The sequence below is a fragment of the Heterocephalus glaber genome, unplaced genomic scaffold, assembly GCF_053883595.1.
Source record: "Heterocephalus glaber isolate CG9 unplaced genomic scaffold, H.glaber_assembly_v1.0 deba00001666, whole genome shotgun sequence".
Classification (NCBI taxonomy): Eukaryota; Metazoa; Chordata; class Mammalia; order Rodentia; family Bathyergidae; genus Heterocephalus; species Heterocephalus glaber.
Window position 1 is genome coordinate 21,263,489 of NW_028258406.1, and position 25,394 is coordinate 21,288,882.

General features: G+C 37.3%; 1 pseudogene; it reads left to right on the forward strand.

Moving 5' to 3' along the window:
• Window positions 1–268: 268 nt before the first annotated feature.
• The window catches only part of LOC101696474 (headcase protein homolog pseudogene), a 28,377-nt pseudogene continuing 3,251 nt past the window's right edge, over window positions 269–25,394 (forward strand).

The window sequence follows — 25,394 nt, forward strand, 5'->3', positions numbered from 1 at the left end:
AAGGAGGAACAGGTGCAAAGACTCTCAGAGGAGTAATGGCTTAGTTTGTCTTAGAACAGCATGCCCATATTCCTGAATCCATAAGAATGAGAAAGAGAGCAATAGGATACAAAACCTGAGAGGTGTCCAAGGTCACAGACAGCCTTGAAGGCCATAACAAAGTCTTTGTTTTTTATATTGAGCTAGACCAGAAATAATCAATGTTTTGGGTGAAAAATGATGGAATCCAAACTATATTTGACAAGGATTACTGACTCCTGTGTGGGGCATGGACTTTGGAAAGTGTGCAAAGAGCAGAGAGACCAGTTTGGAGACTATTGGAATAATTCAGGCAAAAGACCATAGTAAAGGGTATAGAGGAGGTAAGAAGTGGCCAGGTTCTGGGTATTGTTTAATGGTTGAGCCAGTAAAATTTGCTGGTAGATTTGATGTTGTGTGGGAAAACAGATTAAGGTCAAAGATAATTACTATAAGATTTGGAGCCTGAACAACTGGAAGAATGGCACTGCCTATATGAAGACAGGAAGATTGTAGAGAGGAATTTTCTGGATTGTACTTGGGGATTCAGAATCAAGCACTGGTTTTGGATTTACTAAGTATAAGAGGTCTAAGAAGGAATGAGGGCTAGGAAGTATGAGATGCAGAAGGTTGTCCAGAAGTGGACAAATCAATTTGCTCATTGCCAGCAGAAGAGGCTTAGTTTGAGCTATTTGATTGGATGGAATTTCCTTGTGAGTGAGGTTGAATCAAAGTCTGAACTCATGAGCACTAAAGCACTTAGTTTCCACAGTCAGGGATATGTTAGGATACAGCTGAGAAGACTGCAAAGGAGCAGAGAGAGAATCAAGGGTGACAGTAGAGCCAGTCAGGAAAGAAACACCTGGAGAATATGGTGTTCTGACAACAAAGTAAAGACAGCGTTTTGAGATAGAGAGAATGAAACATTATTAAGGTAAGAGAAAAAAGGGAACCAGAACTTGGCCACCAGGTTGAACTAAGTGGGGTCATTTTAAGAGCAAATTCTGTGTTGGGGTGAGGAAAGAACCTGATCTCTGTAGGTATTATGGCTTGTGTCTAGATGTTCCCCTAATGCTTCATGCAGTTATGGGGGGCTTTCCAGAGGTGGCTGGATCTAGAGTGTGTGGTGCTGGGATCAAGGGTGTGTAATTACTAAATCAGTCCACTGATTCGTTTGGCACAGTTCTGGCTAGAATTATGGATGTGAGTGCTACACTCACCCTTGGTTGTGTAGTTTGTGTAAAATATATGGGACAGAAAGAGGACTAAAGCACTCTTGCCTGCCTGTTTTTTGTGGACTATTTCTCTCTGTGATGCCCCTCTCTCATGCCAACCTGCCTTGGAGCCAGCCAACTATGAACTGAAACCTCTACAAATTGTAAGCCAAATAAACCTTTCCTCCTTTAACTTTGGGTGTCAGGTATTTTGTCTCAGCAATGAGAAATGTAATTAAGACAGTGAGTTCAAGAAAAAGAAGAGACGAATAGAAATAGCAAGTAAAGACAACCATTTTGATGAGTTTTGCTGTAAAGGCCTATAGATTTTTCTTTCAGAGAAAAGTGATAGTAACTGGAGAATGACCCATTTCTTTATCATTCTCTGTATCTTTAACCTTTTTCTTTTAACTTTTCAATGTCTTTCCAACATGGGTGGAGCCACCACAACCACCCACCCTTAGCAAGCTGTGTTAAGTCCTGGGAAAAGCTTTGGCTTAAAGGATAAATTAGAAGTGATGATGTGCTGGCTCCAAGCCTAGACATAGGCTTGAGCTCTTCTGTTTCTGTCGTCACTGTGAGAACATGCCAGGACCTACCTACTGTCCCAGGAGGAGGACTCAGTGAGAACACTGAGATAGCCATAAAAATGTTGTCTATCACACTAAGACATGTTATAATCTGCTGTGAAAATTTTGTTAACAAATCCCCAAGTCAATAAATATTCTTCTGCAATGTGTTTTTTGAGATTCTTCCATATTACTATGCTTCTATGAAATAAAAAACAAATTACATTTCTGCTATATGATTTTTTGCTTATTTATATTAAATAAAAGAGTATCTTCTATGAAATAAGAAATGCCCTAATGCAGAATGGATTAGGTGGTGGAATTATTTTTCTAAAATATAATTTCATCTACTCAAAGTATGCTCATCAGCACACTGGGCCACCTTCAGAGAATTCTTTACAATGTTGATCCATTACTTTAGAATCTTGGAATAAGAATTCATCTCAAAGTACCATTATCCTTCATAAGGATTTTGTGTACTTTTTACCCAATTTCCTCCAATGATACCATTTTTTTTTGTGGTATCATTTTGTACACAGTATAATATGGCATTATGGTTTGTATATGAAATATCCCTTAAAGATCCATGTGTTGAAGATTTGGTCCCCAAAATGGTAATGTTCAGAGGTGGAAGATTTGGGAAATGATTAGATCATGAGGGCTATGATTTCATAGATCAATCAATCAATCAATGGACTTAGTGGTTAAGAATTGAGTGGGCTATGGGGATGTTGTGGAAACTGTAGAAGTAGGGCCTCATTAGAGAGAGTAGGAGACATTCTCTGAAAAAGTATATCATTTGCCTGCTCACCTTCTACCCCAGCTGCCATGAGGCAAACAGCTTTTCTCCTCCATTCCCTTCTGCCATGATGTTTCTAACTCACCACAGGCCTAAAAGCAATGGAGCCAACTAAACTTGGACTTAAACCTCTAAAACCATGTGGCAAAATAAATCTTTCCTCCTTTATGGTGTTTTTCTCAAGTATTTTGTCACAGTAATAGCTAACATATATAGCATTTATGGTATTGACAGAATCAATCTATTGATTGTACACTGATCTCCTGAGTTTTATTTGTACTCAATTGGAATATAACTTTAAAGGCTATAGATTATTCTATTGTATCAATTATTATGCAAAATTTTAAAAACAATATCATATTTTTGGGCATTAATATGCTTTTAGTTTTTATTATAATAAAAGTTCTATAAAATTTTAATATAACTATTATGGTATACATTTGTTTTATTGATTAAATTCCTTCATGTTGAAATATTATGAAAAAGGCTTTACCTATTTCTAATAATTTTTTTTAATCCTTATTAAATAAGTGCAATGTAGCAGGAAAATATTATTTAATAATCAGACTTTAATAATTCTCCCCAACCCACATTAATATCCTCAGTTTAAAACTATTCTTGACTTTGGTATCTATTAGCTACCATTGTGCAACATACCATCTTTCACTACCTTTAAACAATAATCATTACTTTATACACACACACTAGTTATGTTAAGCTGCCATAACAAAGTGACTTTTTGGCTTAAATAACAGAAATGTTTTTCTCATAGCTCTGGAGACCGAAGTCTGAGGTCAATTAGACTTTGAGTTCTGCTCAGGGCTCTCTTCCTGGTCTGTAGATGGCACCTTCTCACTGTGTCTTCATGTCAGAATAGAGGAAGGAGAACCAGTTCTCTACTGTCTCTGTTTATAGGTGCTCTTATCCCATCATGAGGACCTTGCCTTCATGACCTCATCTGTATTTAATTATCTCCCAGACTCCCATCTTCAAATACCATCACACTGGGGTTTAAAGAGTCAGCACACAAATTTTAGTGTGGGAGGTATAATTCAGTCTATGGTAACATATATACATATTTATTTGAAAGTCTCTAAAGTTAAGAAGAAAACTCTTCAACAGTAATTTATGGGTGGAAGAATTGCAGAAATTCTAGAACTTCTTTCTTTGCATTTCTGTTTTCCAAGTTGTATTTACTGAGCATATACTATCTAGTACTTTCATTTGTAAAATATTAAATTTTTCCAGAGATTTAGCTCAGTAGTTTCACTGCCTGCTGTGCAAGCACAAGGACCTGAGTTCGATCCCCGGTACCAAAAAAAAAAAAAAAAAAATTAAATTTTTTAAAGAAAGGGGTGATATAATTTATGAAAGACAAATGGTTGGCATGTTTAATAGAAAAGGTTGGATGGCATAGAACACATTATAAATTGAGAAAACAGCTTTAAATTATACATTCTTATAAATAAATTAATATAAAACTAATGAAATTTTACTGTATACATAATGATAGTTGCTATTATGATCTCTACTCATTCATTTTCAAAATAAACATCAAAACTTTAATCTCTTTTCCACTAGTATCCTATTTACGAATTTGTATTGTAAAATTATTTATGATTTTTCTGAATGCATACTTCCTTTTTCATGTTACTCCTAATCTCCAAGGCAAAGCTGGAATGGAATCCTTTCATTAGTTTCAGTTATTATTAAGAAGCCATAGGGCTGGGGATTTAGTTCAGTGGTTTCGCCACCTGCTGCACAAGCACAAGGACCCAAGTTTGATCCCTGGTACCAAAAAAAAAAAAGGAAGCCATGGGAGGGGGAAATAGGACATACAATGTCACAGCTATTTCTATTCTCCTGCTGATGAAATCTGGCAGGAAAAAAAATCATAAAGGATTACCCTAAGAAGATAAAAGTACATTGGGGGGAAGGCTGATTTAGTGTAAGAAAGACAGATGTAGAAGATTTACCACTTTGAAAATGATATGTAAGTTATTGCAGCAGTAACAACTATGTCCCAAGTCCTACTAATTTATTCCTCACTCATGCATACCATCTGCCCACTTGAGATACACTCTGCTTATTGTAATCACCCAGGAACCTAAAGTGGAGGATCAGCCACTGTCTCAAACATTACTGGTTGCTGTGCTAGAAGAAAAAAAGAGAGACACTCTGGAGGGCCTCAGACCAGAAGTTATATACTCTGGTATAGAAATGACAGGCATCATTTCTACTTATAACCTGTTGCCTAGAACTTTTTATATGACCCACTCAAAAAGTCAACAAAAAAAGGACAGAAAGTCACCCTACCATAGGTCTAAAAAGGAGAAGATCTGGAAATTGTTTCTGAACAAAACTAATACCTACAACAGACATGATCTGGGCTGACTGCATGTATATTAAGCCCAAGTCCATTAAACATGATGCGTTTGAAACCTCCTTGAGTCTCTACCTGGTGCCAGAATGGGCCACCTGCTTCCACTGGCCCCAAGTACACCATCTATGTGAATGGAAGCCTGCTGACCCAGAGAGGGGAATCTGGGTCCCACTCTCAACCACAGCCACGTTGTCATAGGGTGCAACTTCCTCACCGAGTAAGGAAAGATCCACATCTCCTCCTGCTCTCATCTATTTGATCCTAGGGGATGGGTAGGTTGACTCCAGGGAGGGCAAGAGGCCATACACTACATGAGATTTGGGCTTTTGGTTTTCCTTCCTTTAGGCAAGACAGGCTCTGTGTACAGAGAGCTCCTGCTCTCAGTATCTCAGCCTGAGCCCAAGCTGTGGCTATGCCACCTCTAAGACTGTGCATACAAAAGAATTAGCCACCTGTGAGATTCAGAAGGGCTGTTCTTGTTGAAGGCTAGTAGATTTAAGAGCACAATGTAAAGAAAGCTGGGAATCAGGCAGAGATCAGAAGGAGCAGGAAGGAGGCTGCTTTGTCTAGGGAGGGTTCAGCTGCTGCATTGATCTGACTGGACAACTAAATGTAAAAGAGTTTAACTCATTTAATTTTTTCCTTTACTACACTGATCAGTAGATACTTTTTATTATTTCACCAAGTCAGACAATTATTTTTCCAGTTGAGATGAAGTGTAGGAATATAACAAGTAACACTAATCACTAAAGTTTCAGTCTAAACTTGGTTAGTTTTGGCTGGTTGGGATTGAAAATGGCTTCTTCCTCTCATTTATTTATTCTATATATTGGAAGCATTTCCCAGTGTGATGATTGATTGATAGTGTCAACTTGAGTAAAAGAAGCTCAACTAAATTGGCTCAGCAATTCCACACCCTAGGGTGTGTAAGATCCACCCTAGGGCGCTTGTGACTTGGATATTATAAAGGGGAAATGAAGGATAGATCTGCTTCTGTTTCTTTGGAGGAGCTCCTGTCTGCCTTCACGTTGGATGTCATTTCCTGGCTTCCACCAGAGTCTTCAGCTTCCGGCACAGATTGTTCCGTCACAGATCGTAGACTCTTCAGTCTTCCATCAAAGATGCATTGGCTTCCTGATATAGACTTGCAAGGGACACTGAAGTGAACTCCAGACCTTTGACTGAATCCCTCTGATCTCGAGTGTGCAGACCCTCTGCACTCTTCCTCATCCAACTCCGGGTGGCCATTGTAAGCCAATCTTATAAATTCTTATGTGTTTGTATACCCTATATATATTTCTCTAGTAAACTCTGACTGATACATCCAGCATCCACTTTGTGGTAAGCATTGTATTAGGCCTTAAGGATGCAAAGATTCATACAGAGTGATTTTTGTCTCAAGGCACCCATCCCTATCTTAGAAAGAAGTAAGTGGTGAAAAGAAGAGTTATCTAACTACACAGCTACTTTCCTGCTCCTGTCCTGTGGCCTTGGGATGGAATTAGGTGACAAGGCCCTTCTGACCTCCTGGGTGCTGTTACACTTGTGAAGTCTGCAGCCCACCCTCCCAACCACTCTGACTTCCTTTTATTTGCCTTCCTTTCTTGCTCCCAGGGCAGCACACCCACCCTCTGCTCTGCTTCTCTCACACCCCACTCAGGCCTCCTCCGCTGACAACTACTCCTCCAACAGCTTTTACCCAAATCTTTCTGGGAATCAGCCAGCAACAGCCTCAAGACTCCCCCTCTCCTTCTTTGTATGTAGTACAGTCTTCCACTTACCCAGAAAGACATGTTTTTTCACTTAAATTTCTCTTCAAAATACACAAGGGTTTAAATTAAGGGTAAAAACTGCATTTTTCAAATCACAAATGTTTCTGCCAAAATTGAAAATGTTTAAAAAATAGGTCAAGAGGCTTTCTGAGAGCAAGAGTCAGTCTTTCCCATCTGAGCTAGATGCATGGCTCATATGTGAGCTCCTTTCGTGTGTGGATGCCATCAAGCCAAGGGTATGCTGGCTGTAGCTTTGATTTCTCCAGGCAGGGGCAGTATGCCCTGGGAGTGGGCTGAGTAGCTGGCAGTGCTGTCAGTAGTTCCTAATTAGGATTTTGGCCTTGAACAGATCCCTAACTTCTTGGGTCTCAGAAAATAAGGATGGCACCAGCTTAGCCTATACCAGAACCTGGAGATTGCATATCTAAGATTTCAATAGATTCATGGATGACACATGTCTGGCTAATTAATCTTTTTCTTGTAAGTAGAGTGTGGTAGTTGGGAGGAAGGGATGAGGGAGGTAGAATTATCTATATCTTTACTTTTGCGGGCAAATTTTAACACTGAACTACATTTTGCAAAGTAGGGTTTCCAGCACTATCTGCTCTGTATATCTGCTGTGGGTGTCCAGCAATGGGGGGCAAATTCTCAGCATACAGAGCTCCACCTCTGAGCTATAGAAGGAAGCATTGGAACCAGAAATTTGCTTAAGACTATAATGCTTTGTATGGAATTTTTTGCCCCTAAGTTTTTACTATGTGCTAACTGTTACCCAATGAAGAATAATAAGTTGTATGTACACATTCATACATGTGTGTGCATGTGTACGAGGGCACGAGGGTTTGTGAATGTATGAAGCATGAGATGTAGGTATTTTTTCTCTATTAAGTATATATGTATGCATTTGTTGATAAAAGCTGAAAAATTAACAAAAGCTTCAACTAAATACTAATTTTTAAAATTAGTTTTAAGGTAAATGAAAACAAGCACTGATTTGATACCTGCATGGAGTCACTGTATGTTCTTTCCCATTGAGGAATTCATCTGGCTGGTGGAGTCACTGACTGCTCCTCTTGGACCCATACTTATGATGGGCTACTTTTATCACCCTTGCCTGACACTCACAAGAAGATACATCCCCCCAGGCCTGGACTCTTGAAATCCCTAGTCTCCTCTGCCTATTTGTCTCAGTTGCCTGGACAGTCCTCTTTCACTTCCCTGAAGAATATTCAGAGTTATCCTCCTGGCTTTTCTCTGCCTCTACCCTGATTCTCTACCTCTACTGTGACAAACATACAGAGCCTTACACTAGCCTGAACTTTAGTTATTCTGTGTGAACACAAAGTGAAGCCAGATGTCCACTGCCACCTTCCACCATCTTGTAGAACCAACTATCTTCTCCTTGCTTCATGCCCCTTGTAGACTCTATCTCAGTGCATGTAAATCATCCAGGAATCGTTTACAAAGAAGACTCTCCTTTGGTCACACTTGAGTGGGACCTGAAAGTCTGCATTTCTAACACCTTTCCTATAGACATGGATGTAACTGGGATCAGACCACACTTAGCAAGACTTCAAAGTGCACCAGAGGCTACTGCTGAACACACTCAGTAAGATCAGCCTGGTGGCCTCTAGGTCCAGCCCAGCCACAGGAGCTCCTTCAGGAGGTAGAAGGAGCTATCCTCAGTATGGAAATGAATTTCAGTAGGTCAGGTTTTGTTGGGGTGGATGGGAGTTGACTGCGGCTCTTTGGAATTACAGATAAGCAACTAGTTAAAGATAAACAAGAAATGTAATAGACTAAAATTGCAATTCCCTAGATATATTCCAGGAAATATTGGTCCTTTGTAAAGTTAATAGGAGTTGTGTGCAAAAGGGATTCCTATACTGAAATGTGTACTAGAATCTAGACTCTAAACACTGGGTTAAACAAAGTTTAATAGGGTTTTTTTTAGAGGCTTTAATAAGCTAATGTTCATTAAAACGTTCCAAGAAGGACATGAACTATGCAACATTCCCCAAAACTAATTTCCAAGGAATTCCCCCATCTATTTTTTTCAAGAGGCTAATAGGACTAAAGCTCCATGGAATGCTTCCTGGGAAACGACAGCACAAGCACACACCGGAGTCAACTTCACCAACATTCTTAGTTCTTCCTTTGCCTACCTCAAATATTACAATATGGAAAAGTATTTATTCTCTCAGATTCATTTATAATTAATTTAGTTATTTTTAAAGTATGTTCAGATGTCCATAAACACCTGGCCATTGATATATAGGGTACATTTACTAATGTCACATATTTCTCTCAAATGTTGTCTTGAATACAAACATCATGTCATCTGTTCATCTCTATATCACATCAAGATTGACAGATATTCCTTGCTCACTGTCCCCTCCTTATTATGTAAGGAGAAGGATTAGGATAAAAAAGACATTTATAATGATGAAAGGAACACATTTTTCTTATTGCCCCTCAACCCCTAATAAGAAAAGTTCAGCAGACTGGCTTGGTTAAACATGTCTGATTAAACCTAAGAATTTCTCTTTGAGATTGAAGAATTTGAAGAGGTAGCAAGAAAAATATAAGGCCAGTGGACCTAGAAAGCAAATGCTTTCTCCAGTTTATGTTGAAGGGTTTGCATCCTGGCAAGAATTTCTTTCCACAACAGAGTCAAAATGTTCCATGAGAGTCTTCTTTTTGCGTTCAGAGTGAGGCATGAGACCGGGATTTCTGTGTTCTGTTGCAAGCAGGCAGGGAGAGGCATTTTGCAAGTCACTAGCCATAGGCAAAGTGGAATCTTCCAATCCGTACAATGTTGGCATTGTATTAACCAAATTCTGTTAGGTGTGATGGGAAAGATTAGATCAAAGAGATGAAGTAAATGAAGATGTGCATCTGTGTATGTATGTGTGAGTGTATGCATGTGTGTGTTTCACAGGTTGTGGGTTCTGGAATTGGAGATGGGTACATTTATCAATTAATGAACAGTAAATATCAGACTTAAAAAATAGTAAAAGTGGGAAAACAAACCTTTATTATGGTAGCATATCACCCCCTCCACACCCTCCTTTCCCACTCCCTGAATTTGTTGGAGATCAAACCTGGCAGAGGAGAGCCTGTAGTATTTCTATGGCTACTGCAGTAGTGAGCTTTCTTTTAAAAATCTCACTGGCCCAGGAAAAAGTCCACAATTCAGTGGCTTATTAGAACTTAACTTATTCTAAAACATTGCGATGATAATTGTCAAGAAACATGAGTAAAAGAAAGGAAGATGAATTATGCCTGTCTTTTCTTTCTACTTAGTGCCTTTCCTTACATTTTCCCACAGACCTAAATACAAAGCTCCCCCCAGTTACAAAAGCCACTGCCATTTTCTGAAACAAAAAAAAATCAAAAGAACACATTTTTTGCTAGTTTAAACACATACACTTTTAGGCATTTTAGTGAAATAGTTGAGAATCTACTTGTAGTATTTAAGTTATAATTTATATCTATATATATTAGTTGCATAAAGCTGAAAAGAAAGTTATATACACTCATTAATTTGGAAGTATTGCCTTACTCTTTTGTGACATTTCATGAAACAATTTGGTTCACATGTGTCACATGCATCTTTGGCTGTCTGCAACTTTACCATCACCAGAAGTCCTTTTTGATTTTTAAACAATTTTCTTTTCTGTCACACAAGTGTTTACAACACAGCAGTATTATATATGTATTTATAGATACCAGGGCTTTCAGGCTGAGCTAAGACTTCTGCCCTTTTAAATTATTTTTCATTTTGAGACAGGGTCTAATTAAGTAACAAAGTTGCCTGGTCTGGGTTTAAACCTGTGATCCTCTTGCTTGAGTCTCCCAGAGTGCTGGGGATTACAGATATACACCACTATGTCTGGCTGCAACATAGCAATTGTTAAATCTAAATATAATACTAATTCAGGAAAATACCATAAGTACAATTTTCACAATATTAAGGTAAGTTTTTAAAATAATACACCATGTATGTGATAGGGAAGTTCAAATTTTCCCTCTGAAGATTTAATAATTGAGTTTGCTGACATAGACAAACAATAGATTAACCAAGGAAAAGGCATACAAATTTATTTATGTTGCTATATGCATGGCCTGGAACAAAGTTTCTGAGGACTCTAGGTATGGTGCTTGATTTTCAGACTTTTCCTCTGTGATATGTTTTATCTTTCTTGCTTAAGAAAATTTCAGGCAGAAGATTAAAGGAAATTATGTTCTTCTTCAATGGATCCAGTCTTTAGGTAGACAAGACAACTTCCAAGAAAGCCCTTTCCTCTGTTTTAAGAGGGAAAGATTGGAGTTGCGCAGAACACACCGAATCAGCCCGCCACAGACAGGCAGGTCTGCGGACCCTACTGAAGTCGCAAGTCTCCCAGAACACGCGGAATCAGCCCACACCCAGGCAGCAATCCACTGGACACACCCCTACACCCCCACCCCTTCCCCTGCTCCTCTGTACAGCCACCTGGTTCCACACTACAAAGACACAGAGGACACCAGACCAGCAGACCATGGTTCTGGGTCCTGCTGCTCCCGGCCCGAGGGAGGGGCTTCTGAGCCACCGTCCTACTGCTCCTGGTCCAGAGGAAGGGGCTTTCTGGCCACCATCCCTCCCACTGCCCCCAGCCCAGAGGAAAGGGCTTTTGGGCCACCTTCTGTCCCGCTGCTCCTGGCCCAGAGGAAGGGGTTTCTGGGCCACCATCCTTACTGCCACTCCCAGCCCCTGTCCCACCTCTCCCAAAGGAGACAAGGTGATACTCATGGGCGCCAACAGCACCCCCCCCCCGCCACCAAGGTCAAAATGAGAAAGCACGTAAATAAGTCTCAAAACCAGACTTCCAGATCACCTACAGCAACCCCAAAGGGAAATGAGATGGAACACTCTGATACTCAACCACCTGGACCCACTGAACTGGCAAAAAAAGGGGATCTGGAAAAAATGAAATCAGAAATAATTTCTCAGATAACAGGAGAAATTGTGCTCCTAGTGCAAGACATGATTAATAAATCTAGAGAGGAGCTCAGGAACATGATGGAATCCCAACATAGGAAACAATGGAATCCATAAAACAGATGCAAATAGATTTCCAGGACATGAAAAACTCCATTGAAAGTCTACACAGCAGAATGAGCCAATGTGAGGACAGAATTTCAGATATAGAAGATAAGATTGGAATTAATGACAAGGAAAAGAAAAACTGCTTCAAAATTATAAGGGAACATGAGAAATCAATCCAGCAGCTGCTAGATGATGCAAAGAAGAATAACATAAGACTGACTGGAGTCAAAGAAGAAACAGGAGAGAGTGCAGATGACATAAAAAAAACTATTTACAGAAGGAATGGGAGAAAACTTCCCAAGCAGGGGAAAAGAACTTGACATACAGATAACTGAGGCATATAGGACTCCAAATAGCCTTGATCAAAAAAAAAATCTACACATAGGCATGTAATTGTTAAGATTCCAGAAACACAACAGAAGAACAAAGTTCTATAAGCAGTCAGAGAAAAGAAGCAAATCACATACAAAGGAAAGCCCATCAGAATCACAGCAGACTTCTCAACACAAACCATCAAGGCAAGAAGAGCTTGGAGTGACATATTCCAAGCCTTAAAGGAAAACAGCCTCCAACCCAGATTGATGTACCCTGCAAAACTGTCTTTCAAAATGGATGGAGAAATAAGATACTTTCATGACAAAGAGAACCTTAGGAACTTCATGAATACCAAACCAGCACTCCAAAGAATTTTACACACTATCCTAGGAACAGACATTGAGGATCACAACCCCAGGAAGCAAAGCAGAATGAACCCATCTGGCATGATAAGAAATTAAATGTAAAGGGGGAGAACCCAACAAAAAGAAAAAGTCATGGCAATGACAAGTCAATACGTTTCAGTTATAACCATCAATATTAATGGTCTCAATTCACCAATCAAAAGAAACAGACTGGCAGAATGGGTCAAGAAGCAAAATCCAACAATATGCTGCATACAAGAAACACACTTAATTCAAAAGGAAACTGATAGACTGAAACTTAAAGGGTGGAAATCAATACTCCATGCGACAGGAACCTGAAAAAAAGCAGGAGTAGCTATTCTCTCGGCAGATCAAGTAGATTTCAAACCAACACTGATTAAGAGAGACAAAGAAGGACACTACATCCTTGTAAAGGGAAGAATCAAAGAGGAAGAGATGACAATCATAAATACCTATGCACCAAACACTAGTGCGCCCAACTATATAAAACAAATAATAATAGACATGAAAAGTCATATATGCACTAATACAATTGTAGTGGGGGACCCCAATAACCCAGTGTTACAAATAGATAGCTCAACTAGACAAAAAATAAGTAGTGAAATACTAGAACTCAATCAAACTCTTGAACAAATGAACTTAATAGATGTTTACAGAGAGTTCCACCCCACAAACTCCGAATACACATTCTTCTCAGCTGCACATGGGTGATTCTCCAAATTAGACCACATACTCACACATAGAACATGTTTAAGTAAGTGCAAAGGAATTGAAGTTATCCCTTGTATATTATTAAACCATAATGGGATGAAATTGGAGATCCATAGCAAAAGAAACTGCAAAAATTTTATAAACACGTGGAAATTAAACAACACATTTCTGAATAACCAATGGGTCACAGAGGAAATTAAAGAAGAAATAAGACAGTTCCTTCAATTAAATGACAATGACAATACAACATATTAGAATCTATGGGACACAATGAAAGCAGTCTCACGAGGTAAATTCATAGCAGTGAATATGCATATTAGGAAAACGGAATGAGTCCAATTAAACAACCTGATGCTGCACCTCAAGCTTCTAGAAAAAAAGAGCAGGACAACCCCAAAGCTCATACAAGGGAGGAAATTATAAAGATCAGAGCAGAAATCAATGCAATGGAGACTAAGAGAACGATACAAACAAATCAATGAAGTCAAGAGTTATTTCTTTGAAAGAATCAACAAAATTGATAAATGCTTAGCCAACCTTATCAGAAAAAGGAAAGGAAAGGCCCTAATCCATGCAATTAGGAATGAAAAGGGTGAAATTGCAAAAGACCCAGCAGAAATTCAGAGGATCATCAATACCTACTTCCAGAACCTATACGCCAATAAGATGGAACACACAGAAGAAATGGACAGATTCCTAGATACATATGAATTACCAAAGTTGAATGAAGAAGACCTAAAAAATCTGAACAACCCAATATCAACCAATGAAATTGAAAAATTAATTAAAAACTTATCAACTAAGAAAAGCCCAGGCCCTGGTGGCTTCACTGCTGAATTCTACAAGACATTTAGAGGGGAACTGCTGCCACTACTGTTTAAACTCTTCAATGAAATTGAAAGGGAAGCAATACTCCCAAATTTATTCCTGGAAGCAAGCATCACCTTGATCCCCAAAGCAGAGACAGACCCAATCGAAAAGGAGAACTATAGGCCAATCTGACTAATCAACATAAATGCAAAACTCCTTCATAAGATACTGGAAAATAGAATGCAGAAGATCATCAAGAAGATCATACACCCTGATCAAGTGGGATTCATCCAAGGGATGCACTGATGGTTCAACATAGACAAATCAATCAATGTAATACACTATATCAATAGAGCCAAGGACAAAAACCATATGATGATCTCCATAGATGCAGAAAAAGCATTTGACAAAATCCAACATGCATTTATGATTAAAACCTTACAAAAAATCAGAATAGATGATCTCTACCTCAATCTGATAAGAGCCATCTATGAAAAACCAACAGCCAATATCATACTAAATGCTCAAAAACTGAAATCCTTCATACTAAAATCAGGAACAAGTCAAGGAAGTCCACTATCACCACTCTTGTTCAATAGAGTTCTGGAAACATTAGCCATGGCAATTAGACAAGAGAAAGAAATAAAAGGAATAAAGATAGGAAATGAAGAAGTCAAATTGTCATTATTTGCAGATGACATGATACTCTATATAGAAGACCCCAAGAACTCCACCAAAAGTCTTCTAGACTTAATTACCAAATTCAGTCAAGTAGCTGGTTACAAGGTCAACACACAAAAATCAATAGCTTTCCTCTACACCAATGACAGACTCACTGAGAGAGGAATAAGGCAAATAATTCCTTTCACAATAGCATCCAAAAAACTGAAATACCTAGGAATCATCCTAAGGAAAGAAATCAAAGACCTCTTCTCTGAAAACTATGGCACTCTGAAAAGAGAGATTGAAGATGACGTCAGAAAATGGACAGACATCCCCTGCTCCTGAGTAGGAAGAATCAACAGAGTGAAAATGGCCATGCTTCCAAAACTGCTATATAGATTTAATGCAATTCCAATTGAGATCCCAGCAGCATACTTCATGGACCTTGAGAAAACAATCCAAAAATTCATTTGAAGCAAGAAGAGACCCAGAATAGCAAAAGAAATTCTAGGTAACAGAGATATGGCAGGGGGTATCACAATTCCCAACCTGCAACTATAACACAAAGCTACAGTAAAAAAAACAGCATGGTACTGGCAATGGAACAGACCTGAGTACCAGTGGAACAGATTAGAAGATGCAGAAACAATGCCAGACACACTCAGCCATCTCATCTTCGATAAAGGAGCCAAACACCCTCACTGGAGGAAAGATAGCCTCTTTAATAAATGGTGCTGGAAAAATTAGCTTTCAACTTGCCAAAGATTAAAACTAGACCTGTATCCCTCACCATGCACTAAACTAAAATCAAAATGGATTAAAGATCTAAATATTAAAATAGAAACTCTGAACCAGTTGGAACGGAGGTTAGGTAGGACTCTTGGAGACATCGATGTAGGAAAAGATTTTATGAACAAAACCTCAGTTGCCTGTGAACTAGCACAAACAATCAACAAGTGGGATCTCTTCTTATTAAAAAGCTTCTGCACAGCAAGAGAAACCACCAGCAGTGTGAAGAGACAACTCACAATGTGGGAAAAAAATCTTCACCTGCTTTTCCTCACACAAAGGTCTACTATCTCGAATCTATAAAGAACTTAAAAAGATCAGACCTCCCAAATTTAAAGACACAATCTGAAAATGGGCATCTGAAATTGACAGACATTTGTCAGACAAGGAAATAGAAATAGCAAATAAATACGTGAAAAAATGTTCAACATCACAGGTCATTTGAGAGATGCTAATGAAAACAATGTTGAGATTTCACCTCACTCCAGAAAAAATGGCTGCTATCATGAAATCAACCAATAACAAATGCTGGCAGGGCTGTGGGGAAAGAGGAACCCTTCTCCACTGCTGGTGGGAGTGTAGACTAGTGCAAGCACTGTGGAAATCAGTATGGAGATACCTCAAAGAACTAGGACTGGAAATCCCACTTGACCCTGCTATTCCACTGCTGAGGATCTTCCCCAAAGAATTAAAGGTATCATACCACAGTGATATATGTGCACCTATATTCATAGCAGCACAGTTTGTGATAGCTAAAACTTGGAAACAGCCCAAATGCCCATCAACTGGAGACTGGATAAAGAAAATGTGAGTTTTTTTATAAAACAGAGTACTACTCAGCCATAAAAAATGAGAAATTAGAGACATTTATAGCTTAGTGGATGCACATTGAGGTGATACTCTTAAGTGAAATAAATAGGACACTCATGTATAAATACTGAATAGATTCTCTCCTGTGAGAAACTGAAAGTGTAAATAAGGACTAAAATCTATAATAGGTAATTTGAAATAGGAAGAAAAGGGGCAAAGGGGAAGGAAGTGGGAGGGCTAGGGGAAAGGATAGAAGGGAATGGGATTAATATGAGAAAATGGAAAAATAAGAACAAAATCTTTGTAAATAGGGAGGACTGGAGGGGTTGAAGGGAGGGCTGGGAAGGGTGAAAAATAAGAGCCAAGAGAGACTATGTAAAGGTGCAAATTTCCAATGATGAATGTCATTATATTGTATACCTAAAATGTACCAATGATTAGAATGAATAATCGATAATGTAAAATAGGAAGAAAAGGTCCAAAGGGGTAGGGGTAGTGGGAGGGGCAGGGGAAAGGAAAGAAGGGAAAGGAAAAATGCTGAGAAATGGAAAAAATGGAAATAAAGTCTTTGTAAATAGGGAAGGGAGGGCTAGGAATGGGGAAAAAATAAGAACCAAGATGCATTACGTAAAGGTACAATTCCCAATGAGAAATGTAATTGTGTTGTATACCTAAAATGTACCAATAAAAGAATTTAACAAAAAAAAAAAAGAGAGGGAAAGATTGAGGGTGTGGGAGTGAGGGGAGGCCAGATAGAACTTGAGGCTACTTCTATAGTTCAGCACGTCAGAGAAACATACTTTGGGACTTCATTTTCTAAGCTTCAATATCTTAGTGAACTCTATGATATCTCAATTACTTTATTATTTGTAAAAAATTTGTTTATAGTAACATACAAAATTCAAAAGGATAGGTTAAACCTCTAATGGGAGGATGATTTCACTGAGTTAATTTCTTTAATTTAAAACTAATTATTAGATAAAATAGTAGTACTTATTAGATTTATTAGTAGCAGTTATTAGTAAACTATAATTATATTACTTATACTTAATACTTAAAATTAGTAAATTATAAGTAATAATTCTAAAAAGGAGATAATGAGGTAGAAAAAACATTTGAAGAAATAATTGCAAAAATGTCTAAAATTTGATGAAAGATATATTTTTACAAATTAACAGATTCCAAGCAGGATAAATATAAAAAGTATCATAACCCTATCTAAAACAGAAAAACTTCAATTATGAAGACAATTAAGTGGTAGTAAGTGGATAGGAAAATATATACCACTCAAACAGTAAACCTAAAAAAGTTAGAGTGACTGTATTAATAGCAGATAAAGGGATTAGAAGACAAAGAGAATTACCAAAGTAAAGAAGTACCTTTCATAATGATAAAATAGTTTTAGTATTCTGTGTATGTGTCTAATAACAGATCTTCAAAATACCTGGAGGAAATATTAACATAATTTTTTTAAAAAGACAATACTTGGAGAATTTAATATTCTTTCTGAAATATTGGTATAACAATTAGTTCAAAAACTAAGGGTAGGCATAAAAGATATGAATGGCACTATCCACCACTTTTATCTAAGTGGTATTTATATAATACTTCTTCAAACCACAGCAGGATAAATATTCTTTTCAAGAGCACATGTTGATCAAGAGAGATTATATGATTGTTTATAAAGCAAGTGTCAATAAATTAAGCAATATTAAAATTGTGCAAAATGTATTATTTTATTACTACAAAAATAAATGAGCAATCCAAAGCAATAAGATAATGAAAAAACATCAAGATATTTAGAAATCAAATCATCAATTTCTAAATAATTTATGGGTCAAAAAATTTGCAATAAAAATTAGAAAATATCAGAAACAGTGAAATTAAAGATACATTTAAAGCTTTGAAAATGATAAAAGCAATCCTTAGAGGAAAAATTGTGGATGTAAACATTTATATTTAAGAAAATGATCTAAATTTGATGACCTAGAGTCTACAACAAGACAGAAGAGCAGAATAATACCAAAATACACAAAAAAACTGTTGAAGAATATAAATAAATAAAAAGAAATAATAGAGAAATTTAACAAAGTCAAACACTGAAATAAACAATAAAATTAATTAATCCTAGCTAAATAAAAAGGAGAGAGGAAGAAAAAGAGAAAACATAATTTTTTTTGCAGACATGGTCTTGCTATGTAGTTTAGGCTGACCTTGAACTCTCACAGGGATCCTCCTGACTCAGCTTCCCAGGTGCTGGAATTACAGACATGTACCATGACACTTGCCTGAACACAAATTATTATTATCAAGAATGAAGGAGGGGAAAAAAATGAATAAATAAAAAAGCAAGCAAGCAAGCAAGCAAGCAAGCAAGCAAGCAAGCAAGCAAGCAAGCAAGAAAGAAAGAAAGAAAGAAAGAAAGAAAGAAAGAAAGAAAAAAGAAAGAAGGAGGGGGTCAAGGGTGGTGGTGCAAGCCTGCAATCCCAGCATTTGGGAGGCTGAGGCAGGAGGATTGCTGTGAATTAAAGGCCAGCTGGGTCTACATAGGGAGTTCCAAGCCAGTCTGGACTACATGAGATCTTGTCTCAAAAAAACAACACCAAAAAAAAGGGAGGCACAGGGGGTGGTGGCACATGGTAATTCCAGCACTTAGGAGGCTGAGGAAGGAGAATCACAAGTTCAAGGCCCACCTAGGCTACATAAAGAGTTTGAAAATGGCCTGGGCTATGTAGTAAGACCCTGTCTCAAAAAAACAAGCAAAAACAAAAAGAATGAAGGAAAGGTTATCACTATAAATAGTAAAAGCCACAGATATTTATAGAAATTAAATGGATAATAAGGAAAAATATATGCCAAAATTTTAGCAACTCAGGTGAAGTGCACAAATTTCTATAAAAAAAATACAGTTTACTAAAGCTGACACAAGTGAAGCTGAAATTTGAATTATCCGATATCATACATAAAAATTATTAAAAAGTAAAGTTGTTATTTAAAATATACCCATAAAATGCATGCAGATCCCAGTAAGAAGCCAATGTGGACCAGAACAGGGAGGCTGTAGGCACTTCCAGCCAGGTCCCTGCCTTGACCCTAGCCACTTGGGCCCAAAAGCCTCAGCCAAAGACCTGACAGGAAAAGAGCTGCACAGGTGCACAAGCAAGAGCCAGAGGGATGTCCCAATATCACTGGTAAATATGTGCAGACCCCAGCCAGAAACCTGCCCAGACACCAGTGGCTGGGGTACTCAGCCCCCAGCCAAAGCCTATCCCAGACAACAGCTACATAAGAGGGCAGGTCCTAGCCAGAGGCATGTTTAGATATCATCACAAGTTTGCACAGCCCTACCCAGAACCCTGCCCAGACAAGAGGAAAATGAAGGGATCCAGAAGGCCTCCACTCTGAACCCAGGAATTGGAGCAGTGGTGAGCAGCAGAGAAAAGGTCATTCCGTGGCTTGCTGAGAATTAAAGACCACTGACTGAGCAAAAAGTCACCTCAACAAAGGCACAGCAGGCTGGATCTGTTGAAATGAGAAGACACATAAACAAGTTTCAAAACCAGACTTCCAGATCACCTAAGGCAATGACAAAAGGCAACAAGATGGAACATTCTGATACTCAAACACCTGGACTTCCTAATCTGACAACAAAAGAGGATCTGGAAAAAATGAACCAAGAAATAATTTCTAAGATAACAACAGAGATTGTGTCCATAGTGAAAGACATGATTAATAAATCTAGAGCAGACACAGATTTTTAAAAATGGAGCTGAGGTACATGATGGACTCCCAACATAGGAAACAAATGGAATCCATAAAACAGATGCAAACAGACATCCAGGAGATTAAGAACTCCACTGAAAGTTTACACAGCACAATCAGCATATGTGAGGGCAGAATTTCAGATTTAGAAAACAGGATTGCAATTAGTGAGCAGGAAAAGAAAAATTTCTTAAAAATAGTAAAGGACCAGGAGAAATTAATCCAGCAGCTACTAGGTGATGCAAAGAAGAATAACGTAAGACTAATTGGAGTCAATGAAGAAATAGGAGAGTGTGCAAATGACATAAAAATTGTTCAAAGAAGTAATGCCAGAAAACTTCCCAAGAATAGAAAAAGAACTTGAAATGCAGATAAGTGAGGCATATAAGACTCCAACTAGCCATGATTAAAAAAAAACTATAGCCAGTCATATAATAGTTAAGATTCCAGAAAACCAACAGAAGAATAAAAATCTACAAGCAGCTAGAGCAAAGAAACAAATAACGTACAAAGGAAAGCCCATCAGCATCACAGCAGACTTCTCAACACAAACCCTCAAGGCAAGAAGAGCTTGGAGTGATGGATTTCAAGCCCTAAAGGAAAACAACCTCCAACCCAGATTAATGTATATAAGCCTGGTGTTGTCATATAGGTAGGTTTTCAAGCTATAGGTAGGTTTGGTTTTATTTTATTTTATTTTATTTTATTTTATTTTATTTTATTTTATTTTATTTTATTGTTACCAGGGATTGAGCTCAGGTCCTTGCACTTGCGAGGCAGGCAGGAGAACCACTGAGCTAAATCCCTGGCCCCTATAGGTAGGTTTTAAAGCTTTCTTTAATAGGTGCTATTCAAATTTTATATTTCCTCCAGAGTCAGTTTCATTGTCTTCCAAGGTACTTCTTAGAAGTTGTCTAATTTATTTCAAAAATGATTTTTTTAATATGCTTTCTATAGCCTTTTAAATTCTGTAAAATCTGTGGTAATGTCCTCTCAATTTTGATATTGTAATTTTAAAAATGTATAATTGATATTATGTAATAGGAAGAAAAGGTCTAAAGGAGTAGGGGAAGTGGGAGGGGTAGAGGAAATGAAAGATGGGAAAAGAAAAAATGAGAAAAGTATTTGCAAATAGAGAAGGGTGGAGGGGGTGAAGGGAGGGTAGGGGAAGGGGAAAAAAATAAGAACCAAGATACATCATGTAAAGGTACAAGATCCCAATGATGAATATAGCTGTATTTTATATCTAAAATGTATCAATAAACTTAATGAAAAAAATGGGTAAAGGATCTGAGCAGGTACCATATAAAGGAAGATATATGAAGGGTCATAAGTACATGAAAAACTGTTTAACCTCATCCTTAGTCACTAGAGAAATTGAAATTAAACTACAATTACCACTATAAATTCATTACAAAGACAAAAACTCTAAAAAGATTGAAGACAAAAAATGTTGGCAAGAATATGAAGCAATCAGTAGTACTCTCATACTTTCTTGATGAGAGGGTTAGAAAATAAAACCACTCTAAAGAATGATTTTGTAGTTTCTGATGCACCAAAACAGATACCTGCATTAGAACCCAGCAATTCTAGTTGTAGGTGATTTCCCAACAGAAATGAAATATAAATTCACAAAATAGCCTGTACACAAAAGTTAATCACAACTTCACATATAACACCCAAACCCAGGAAACAGCCTAAATGTCCACCAATAGAAGAACAGATAGACTGCAGTATTTTCATACAAAGAACACTACTGGGACATTGATAAAACATTCTCATAAAAGCAACAATGTGGTTGAATCTGAAGCACATTATACTGAAAAAAGAAGCCCTACTCCAGAGTCCACATATATGATTTCATTGATGTAAGTTCTGGAATAGGCAAACTATTCCGTGGTGATAAAAATCAGAACAGTAGTTTCTTTTGGAGGAAAGGGGGTGATTACCTAGGAAGAGGCATTGAGAACTTGTTGGAATAATGGTAACTTTCTGTATTGGATGGTAGTTTAGATCACACAGGTGTATGCATTTGTCATAGTTCATTGAATGGTGCCTGTAGGACTTATGCATTTCATGCTTTGCAAATTTTACCACAAAAGAAAAAAATTAACCTTAAATGAGTATTGCATGCCTATAAATATGTAAGAACTTCAGTTAATGGAAAGCATACTGAAATATTAGGGTGCAGTGTATTCATAAATGCATCTTACTTCAGGGTATCCTAGAAATTGATTGAGAGATGTATAGGACTGATAAATAGGTGTACATTTAATTGAAATAATATAACATGTTAATGGTAGAATCTTTACTTTTCACTGGAAAATTATTTCAACTTTTCTATATATCTGAAATTTTTCATCATAAAATTTTGGAAAAACTTCCACACTCACCACTTAATTGTTTAGACCCTGGACCCACAAAGATTCTTTAGTAGAGGAGTATTTTATCACAGATTGTTTAGAATTGCTGGCACATGATGATAATAAAAAGCAGATCGGCTATCAGCCAAGTTTATTATTGTTTTTGAATTCTCAATAGCATGCATACACTCATTGCCTGCATCCAGGGTGGGCCCTCCTATTACACTCTCTTGGAACATGGTTAGTGTTGTGGAATTGGAAAAGCATAGTAATAAGAATCAAAGCCAGATTTGCTTGATTCTAAAGCTCTCTCCATGCCAGTTAACTGTTTCCACACTATCCTCTAGTAATGCTGCGAATTATACAAAGATGAAAAAGACATAATTTGTCCCTACAAGGAGCTCATAGTATAGTGGAACAAATCCATACTTAACATGTTTCTGATACATTTAATGACTATTACAGATTTTCAAATAACAAGTTGGAGGAAAATGAGAAAGTTTATTGGAAGAAGTGATGACTGAGATCTTTAGTGTGTCCTACCTAAACCAATTTGGTTACTTCCCAGGTTCATAAGTTCAATTCCCATATCCATAACATGGTCGAAATTCCTGTGTTATCTGACCCTATTCTTGTCTTGGGCATTGTTTGATCCTGTTGTCTTTAGTTATATAAAATACCACAGACTGATTAATTTATGAAGAATAGAGATTTATTTCTGGGAAGTTCAAGACTGAGAAGCTGCATTCAGCAAGGACCTTCTTGCTGGAGTATTCTATGCTGGAAGGTGAGAGGGTGACAGTAGCACACAATAGAGACAGAATGGAAAAATTCCAGTCATAGCAGCATTAATTCATTCATGGAGGCAGAACTCTCATGGCCTTAACACTTCTGAAAGGCCCTAATTCTTAATACTGTTGCAATGGCAACTTAATTTTAATGTGAGTTTTGAAAGAGACACATGCAGACATTCATCAAACTGACCTCTTTTCTATCTCATGTTCTTACTTCATGGCTTTACCCATTGTAATGCCTTCTTCCCTTATTTCCTCTCTCTGCTCCCCTGAACCCCACCCATTGCACTAACCAATCCTGCTTATTCATGGCTCAAATTGAAAGCTGCTTTCTGCATTAAATTCTTCTCTGACTTCTTAGGCTGTGTTGCCTTTCCTTCTTTCTTCTTTGGGACAGAAGATTGTAATTACATCATTTCTTATGGAAATTTCATTATGGTCTCCCTTAAAAAATTGATGTGATCTGGACATAAATTGCTATGACTTGTTTCTGACAGTAACGTTATAGGCATTCAACAAATATTTGTTGAATATTTGTAGAATAGAATTAAGTAGTAGATGAATCCATGAATGAATGAAGGGAGAGACTTTAACACTCAGATACAGAATGGAGATGATGGGGAATACTATCCAGACAGAGGCAAAATCTTGATCCAAATCTCAGATGAAGAAGAAATGGTGAGAGATGCAAAGGTCATAGATGTTGCATACTTGTTCCTAAGATTGATTTGTTTAATAGAATTTAAAAAATAAACTTCTAGAGATTCATATAGGTGTGCTGGTGGACCAGATATGACTTATGTTTTTTAAAAAGCAGGTAGATTAGAGGAGCTCAGGAGAATATTAAAAAACTTTGTGGCAAAGTCTCTGTTATAGTGTCTAGGGAATGTTTCTTTTCTACTACATTTTACAACCCCAAAGGGACTAAAACTTGGAATATGGTAGATCCTTGGGAATTTTCACATTCTCATTAGCATAGCCCAAGTCTACCTAGTCTCTTTTGTCCAAATTCTTAGGTATATAATGCCTATATATTATTCCTTGAGGCATATGAAGCCTCCCAAAGAAATGATTATGATAGAATGTTAATAAAGCCAGCAATGAGTTAATGATATGGGATGGGGAGAGAGGTATACAAAGAAGTGAATCTTGTAATTGAGAGCCGCAAGCACACTGATTTCTGTTCCATTTCCTTAGTTCTCACAGGAATATGGAAATCAGCCCACTCAGTAATTTAAATGATTCCCTGCTTTAGTCTCCTGATATAATGGTGTGTTGCTTGTTGCCTATGAGGTAGGTAAAGTTCTAGTTCCCTCTCTTGTAGGCTTCCATTATCTACTTTGAACTTGCTTAAAGTTTTTTATTTAATAAATGGACTGAAGATATAATAGAAATAACACCTACCTGAAACAATATATCTTGGAACATTTAATTAATATAAATCACATCTGGTTTGGGTGTTTTGTTTTTATTTTTTTGAAATAAATATCTCCATAATTATTCTGACTGTACCATGGAACAATTAAAATAGCTTTTTAACCTAAATATGTCAACTGAACATTATTACATGTTCAAAATTTTTAAAATGATACCCTAAAACCTTGAAAATACATGAAGACTTTTATTCCAAATATATGCTTGCATGTTTTTTCCTGCATTGTTTAGGCTTTCATTTATTGATCCCTTGGTATGTACCATTCTAATGATACACAAATACAAAAAGGATGGCAGCTAAAGCAGTACACACAGCAAGCCCAAAGCATATATGTAAAAGTAAATGGTTCTTTCAATATCTGGAGTCCTATAGGAAACTTTTCAATAATGGAAAGCAAATCTTTTTAAATTCATGTCCACACAAAGATTTATAAACCATAAATTTAATTTCTCAATCTTTTTTTGCTTCTGAAACTTTATTTTTAATACATACATTTCACAAACAGAAAGCCTCTAACCCCACATATAATTCCATAACCAAATGTTTCAATTTTATCAATATTCTTCAACTATTTACACTGTCTTCCCTCAGCAAAAGTGCAATTCAAGACATCTTAACAAGAAATCTTTACCAATAACAATATATTTTTGAGCTGGTTTTAATGGTGCCCGTCCATTTTATTTTCTTTCAATCACCTGGGATAATAATA